We start from the raw sequence: 7,085 nt of genomic DNA, 5'->3' as shown, positions 1-7,085 counted from the left end.
AACTCCCTTCTCTGTGATAACTCCAGCCTGTGTCAAGTTGACACACAAAACCAGCCAGTACAGGTGGAATGGCTTAGTCACATCAGGGAGACCTAGGGCAGGGGCTGACATGAGAGCCGGTTTGATGGTGTCTAAAGCCCTTTACTCTTTCTCCCCCCACACAAAAGGCTGCTTGTTCTTGGTGAGAGGATAGAAAGGGGCCGCCATCTCAGTGAACCTGGGTATCCATGGGTGACAGAAGCCTGCTGTACCCAGGAACTCTCTAACCTGTTTCTGACTCGTGGGCGGTGGGATGTGAAACACGGTTTCTTTTCTGGCATCTGATAGCCATCTCTTCCTTTCCCTGAGTAAATACCCCAGGTAACTGACTTTTTGGCAGCATATCTGGGCTTTCTTGGCTGAGGCACGGTAGCCTAACTCTCAGTTCCATGAGTAGATGTTTGGTCCCTTCCAAAGGGACCAAATTCCTTGCTGGATGAAGCTAAAAGAAGGTCATCCACGTACTGCAAGAGAGTTATCTGGGGATTGGATGTTTTGAAGGCAGCTAAATCTTGATGTAGAGCATCATCAAAAATAGTGGGGGAGTTCTTGAAACCCTGAGGCAAGCGGGTCCACATGAGCTGGCCTGTTATACCTGACTCAGGGTTTCCATTCAAAGGCAAAGTACTCTTGGCTCTTAGGGGCCAGAGATAGGCAGAAGAAGGCATCTTTGAGGTCCAGTACATTATACCAGATCCTAGAGGGAGGTAAGGAACTCAAAAGGTTATACAGGTTAGGAACCGTAGGGTAGAGGTCGGACACCCCTTTGTTCACTTCCCTGAGGTCCTGGACAGGTCAATAGTCATTGAACCTTGGCTTTCATACTGGGAGGAGGGGAGTATTCCATGCAGACTGGCATCTCTGCAGGATCCTCAGTTGGAGAAGGCATAGGATGTGGGGCCAGATTCTATCTCGGGTTTCTTTGGACATAGGATACTGGCGAACGGTTGCTGGGCTGGCCTGGGCCTTCAGCTCCACATGGACCGGAGGCTGGTTCTTAGCTTTCCCTATTCCTGCTGTCTCAGCCCAAGCCTGTGGGAAGTTCTGTAACCACCAATCTACATCTTCAGGCCTGCAATCCTTATTCTCAGAGAGTTGGTACTCATCCTCTAGTTTCATAGTCAGCACCTGGATGGGTTTTCCCTGTCTGCCCAGTGACCTGGGGTCCTTCTGGGAGGAAATGGATCTGTGTTCCCATCTTAATGAGAAGGCCTCTCCCTAACAAGTGGCAAGAGCATTCTGGGATGACAATGAACGAGTGGGATACTCAGCCCATACCTAGGTCCACTGTTCTTTGGGTAGTCCATGAGTATTGTTTGTTGCCAGTGGCCCCTTGGACCCAGGACTTCTTTCTGGAAATTGGTCCATCTGATTGTAGGAGGACCAAATATTCTGCCCCTGTGTCCACCAGAAACTGAGTGGGTTTCCCCTCCACAGTAAGGTTTACCCTGGGTTTGGGGAGGGAATCCAAACCCTGTCCCCTCTATTCACTGTCACTGTTCTCTTGAATGGCCAGCACTTTAGACCCTGCTGGTTTTCTGTCTGAAACATAGGGCCCCTTTTTCTTCTTTTTGGGGTAATCTCTCAACCAATGCCCCTTTTCTTTACAGTAAGCACATTGATCCTTGGCCAGGGGTTCTCTTTGGTTGTCATGTACTATCTTACTAGGTTCCCTAGTCTCTCTAACTACTGTGGCCAAGACTCTGTGAAGATTCCTTTCCTGTCTCTTTTCTCTTTTTAATTCTCTAGCTTCCTGTTCTTTCTGTTTCCTATCTTCCATCTCTTCTTCTGTCTCTCGGTTATAAAATACTTTCTCAGCCACCTGCACTAATTCTCTCAAAGACTTATCTTGTAACCCATTTAGTTTCTGCAACTTCTTCCTGATATCTCGGCTAGACTGGTTGATAAAAGCAACTGTAACAGTAACCTTATGTTCTTCACTGCTGGGATCATAAGGAGTGAACTGGTGGAAAGCCTCCATGAGCCTTTCTAAGAAAGTTGAGGGAGACTTGTTTGGCCTCTGGATCACCTCTCTTACCTTAGCCAAATTAGTGGGGCATCTCGCTGCCCTCTTGAGACCTGCCAAAAGAGCCTGGCAGAAAACATTCAAGTGCTCTGTACCTTCAGGCGTGTTGAAGTCCCAGTCTTGTCTGGTCAGTGGAAAACCCACATCAATATCAACTGGTAGGAGGCGGGGGGGGGGTCACCCGTTCGCCCCAGGGACATTTTTTCCTGGTCTCGAGGAGGATACGCTGTTTCTCCTCAGTGGTGATCAGAACCTGTAACAGTTGTTGACAATTATCCCATGTGGGCTGATGGGAAAAGAGGAGAGATTTAATGAGGCTAGTCAGGCTCTGAGGGTTTTCAGAGAAGGATGGGTTGTGGATCTTGCAGTTATATAAATCAGCCACTGAGGATGGCCAATACTGCAGGGGCTGGTTGCCCTGCTCATCGGGAGGGGCATAGACCTGGAGGGGCAAAATGTTGGTCTGGTCGGGGACCGTTCCTCTCTTGCTGAGGATCCCGTGGGCAGGTCCCTCTGATTCTGAGGGTGAAACCTCTGCACCTCTCTCCTCTTCTGGTGGGGCCGAAGGACCTGCAGCCAACAGTGCCAGGGGTCCTGCAGCTGGACCTACATGAGGTTGGAGTGTGGGGAGGTAGGGAGGAGGGAGGTCCAAGAGGAGAAGGTCAGCCTCAGTGTCTGAGAGGACATTCTTCTTGGCTTGGTCATGTACAATGAGGACAGACACCCATGGATGAATCCAGTGGGGAGGGTTAGATACCAGATCTTCCCAGACCAGGATATACGGGATCTTGTCTGGTTGACTCCTAAGGCCTGTTCTAAAGACTCCCTGTTTGACTAATTGAATAGGAGTCAAGGAGAAAGAGCCATCAGCTGGCCACCCGACCTTGAAGGAATGCCATTCCGAGGCACAAAGAGTCTTCCATTTATGCTTTTTCACCTCTACTGAGATATTGTGGGCCCTAGACCTAACTTCTGCCCAATGTTTAAGAATCAAACTCAGGGGGGTGACACAGTTTGCACCATGCCGTCCAAAAATATCATTAGTCCAAGTGCACACACAAACAAAAAAGACAGAGATAGATAGATTGAGGTGCCCCTGCCATGAGTGCCACATGTAGAAAACAAAAGAACTCGGTAGTGGCCTCCTTGCTGTTACCCCCAGATGCAGTCGAACCCTATTGGATCCAACTTCCCAGACAGAGTCCAGAGTGTTATTCAGGACTCTTGTAGTCTGTGACGTCAAGGTACTTCTACCTGCCTCCCAAAACTACCTTCAAGAAACTGCTGCGGCCACACAGATCAAAGATACAGGTTCAAAAACTTAGACACAGACAAAAAACAACCACAGTACCTGCTAGAGCGCTCGATCCTCTGATCTCCAGTCACTGGTCCCACAAGAGGAGGACCTTCCTGGCCCATGCACCAAGATATAAGATTCAGGGGTGGATGTCCCATTCACAAAGACACAGAGATGGAGAACGATGCAATAAGCAAGAGATTTTTAGTGATCCAGTAAAGTAGGGTTGTCCTGCAATAGGGGCAAAGGTGACCCTGGGGAACAAAAGCACATACTCTTTATACCCTTCCAGTACATAGGTTTACAGTGTGAGTTGGTTATCTTTCCCATTGTTCTTTGTTTCCATTGACCTTTGTCCCCCAGATGAAGAGGAGATACCTGTTGCATGTAGAAGGGGTGGGGGGGAGATCCACCCCCTACTGGGGACATTTCTTGGAATTGGGCATTATTCCCCACAATTAGGGCATCTCTTGGGGACGGATGTTTGTTCATTAAACCCTTTTGAAGCTCCCTGTCTTTAAGCTTAATAGACATTCCTGGCTTCCCAGTATTTTTATGAGTTGTCCCTGTTTGCTCAGTTCTTACATCTTCCATCCCTCTGGCTCTTACAGGTTTTCTAGCCTTTCCTGAGCCCCGAGGGGAGGGATCTGATGGAGACACCTCATGAGGACTGAGTGTCCCAAGGTCTCTTGTCCAGCATAACACATCTGCTGTGGATCTCTGTGTTTGTTCCTGTCTGCCGCTGGAAGAATATTCACTGATGAAGGCTGACCCGGGCACTGATTCTGTCTCCCTGGCTGCAGTTCCTGGGATATCTTAACCCTCCCCAGAGCTGTCTTCACATAGGAGTTTTAGAATCAGCTTGTAGAAAGTCCCTTAAGACACCTACAACAATTTCAACGGAATTACAAGTCACATGGGAGTAAATATATATAAATATAATATCATTTTTCTTTTACTCATAGAAAAATCTTTTTATTATTACTGGATTTTCTACACTTATTTCTAGAAAACCTAATTTTTAAATCCCTACAGGATACAAATCTTTGGTTAGAATTATTTTTTGATACTTTGTAATACTTTTATTATAAGTAGAATAATCTGTTAGAAATTTCCATGTCATATTTTTTTTCAGGAGTATAAGGGTTTGATATTGATCTTATTTAACTATATTGTTAAAAACATGGCATCCTGAAGTTTGGGGATTGTGCTCACATTTTTGTTTTGTAAGTCTTGTTTTATACTATATGAGGATATCCAGTGATTCTGAGTGTGAACGTATACTCCCTTGCCACATTCCTGATTTTTTAAAGAAACTGTTTCCTGAGATTGACTTGAACTGTATCTATCTACCCATCCATTCATCCTTCCTTCCTTCCTTCCTTCCTTCCTTCCTTCCTTCCTTCCTTCTTTCCTTCTGTCCATCCATCCATCTTTTCATCCATCCATCCATCCATCCATCCACCCAGCAATCTGTAGATTTAATATTTATGGTTTTTGACAATATCACAAAGTCCATTTTTCATGTTCTTGATATTATTGACAAAGACTTTGAGAACAGAGAGGAACTCCAAGATGACTTTCCTGGAGTTTTACGGACAAGAGAGTTGATGAGCAGGAGATCTCAGCAGCTGCACAGAGGAGCTGCGAAGGAGAAGCTGACAGTTATGTTGTCTGCTACACTGTCTGCGCCTGGAGCAAGAACCACTGAGCAGTGGGAGTCTGCCAGTCGCTGGGGTGGGGTGTCTGCAGAGAGGGACTGTCAGGACAAGCAGCTTGGGAGTTTGGTTGGTGTCCAGAGAGGGATATGGAAGGAGGGAAAAAGAAAGAAGCTTAGAACTGGGGAAGCAGGCGAGTCTGCAAATTCCTCTCCCCGTTTCTTATCAGGTCTTTGGGGTATCACATTTCTTGCTACCTTCTGGCTTCAGGCTGGTCTTTAGGTTTCAAAACAGAGTGGTTTCCTTACAATAGGGCATCTCAGACCCTTGTGTCAACCAGGGAAATACCCGCTGTTTGCATCTATAGCTGGTGTTACCAGCTACTAACTGAAAGACTGGGAGATTTAGAAATTTGGGAAAAAGCATGCTAATGAAAAGGGAAATGTATTAGTAGAAATGTATGTATACTGTATAACCTTTACTTAAAGGACATAGAAGGTCTCTGTAATGAGCCAAGAATGTAGACTAGAAATGTAGTTTCAGAAACCTGTTGGCCACAAAGGCTCCCCCTAGTTAGGTCCAAGAACAAAAGGCAGGATATGAACCATCTGGGTAGTTCTAGGGAATGGTCAGCCATAAAGTGAATAAAATTGACCAGACCACATTCTTGTGCATAATGAGTGTGTAGGACGTTTTCCTTTTGACCCTGACTCAAATAGGGGCTGGGTCTCTTTAGAATTTTCCACTGTTCTCTTGTTATGTTTCCTTGGTAACCCCTTCACCCCCCTAGTTTGTGATTTTCCCCTTTAAATACCCCTCACTTCTTGTGTTCATGGTCAAACCCCTCTGGCCTGCCAGGCTACGAGTTCGACCCCAGATCTGGCTTATCCCGAATAAACCTCATGTGATTGCAGCAAGATCGGTCTCTCGTGAGTTATTGGGTGGTCACATCATCCCGAGACTTGAGTGAGGGTCTCCCCAGTTCTGGGGGTCTTTCACTGACCAAACTGTGTAAAGGGACTACTGACCATTGACCATTGACCATGCTGTTTGTGTCTGGGAATAACAGCATGCTAGTCATATTTCTTGAAGGGGGCCCCATTAAGGGAGAGACAGCTGTGTACCTCAGAAAAGATGCTTGCCAGGGATCATGCCATTGGGACCACAAGAAGCTCCCATATATAAACAGCCAGCTGCAAATGGCTTCTTTTGTCCCCTTTTCTCCAGCATAGCATCCCTCAACACCACTGAGTCATCCATCTCCACTGTACCTCAGGCTGGCCTTTTAACCCATTGTTTATCCTGTCTGGAGCCTCTCCCATGCTGGGATTAGAACCGTGTACTATCACCAGTTAGCTTCCTAATGGTCTGACAGAGAAGTGTTATCAGCTTACCAAGTTTCCTTCCATTTGCATTTAATTAGGAGAATTATCACGAATGTGTCATCAAGCAATTTCACCATATCATTTGAAATGTGTATATGATTTCCCCCTCATTAATCTGTTAATTTGCAGAAAGAAGTTTTCAGGTTTTTCTAATACTTACAAAGCAAACTAGGCTCATAAAACAAGCCATGGAGGATTCCTTCTGTTTCCAGTGTAAGGGAGGATTTTTGATTCTCTAGATGAACAAGAGAGTTCTAAAGAACAAGAGAGTTCTGGGTAACTATGGCTAGCAACAGCACTCTTTTGAGACAGTCTCACGATGTAACCCAGACTGACCTCAGACTCCCAGCTGTCCTCCTCCCTCGGCTTCTCAGTGCTGGGATTACAGGTGTGCCCTACATCTGGCAATAATGAAGTCTTAAGTACTTGCAATTAGCTAAGCAAGCAGATTTCCAGTGTTTCTGCCACACACATGATAGCTGACTGAGATGGGGGGCACGCCACCAAGCTTGGGGTAGCCATAGTTTCCTGATGTATTTGACTCTCAAAACAATATCCATGCATTTCGAAGATATATGGTTTGGGTTATTTACTTTTCAATGAAATTATTTATATTTTAATAAAATGTACAAAGGAGATTATATATTTGTTTTCTATTTTAGACTTTAAAAAACAGCACT

The 7,085-nt window shown here is 45.8% G+C and overlaps 1 long non-coding RNA gene and 1 pseudogene across 1 annotated transcript; both read right to left on the bottom strand.

Annotated features, from left to right (window-relative positions):
* Positions 1 to 2,020, bottom strand: part of LOC116071097 — a 4,041-nt pseudogene extending 2,021 nt beyond the window's left edge.
* A 1,529-nt stretch (positions 2,021 to 3,549) lies between these two features.
* On the bottom strand, positions 3,550 to 6,625 carry LOC116070714. Its single transcript, XR_004110534.1, has 2 exons — positions 6,566 to 6,625; positions 3,550 to 3,616 (listed from the first exon to the last, which is right to left on the bottom strand). It is a non-coding gene; the product is annotated as an uncharacterized LOC116070714 (long non-coding RNA).
* Positions 6,626 to 7,085: the final 460 nt, after the last annotated feature.

This window comes from Mastomys coucha, unplaced genomic scaffold, assembly GCF_008632895.1.
Source record: "Mastomys coucha isolate ucsf_1 unplaced genomic scaffold, UCSF_Mcou_1 pScaffold22, whole genome shotgun sequence".
NCBI classification, from domain to species: Eukaryota; Metazoa; Chordata; class Mammalia; order Rodentia; family Muridae; genus Mastomys; species Mastomys coucha.
The sequence above is the reverse complement of the archived record's forward strand: the minus strand, read 5'-3'. Positions and strand labels throughout refer to the sequence as shown.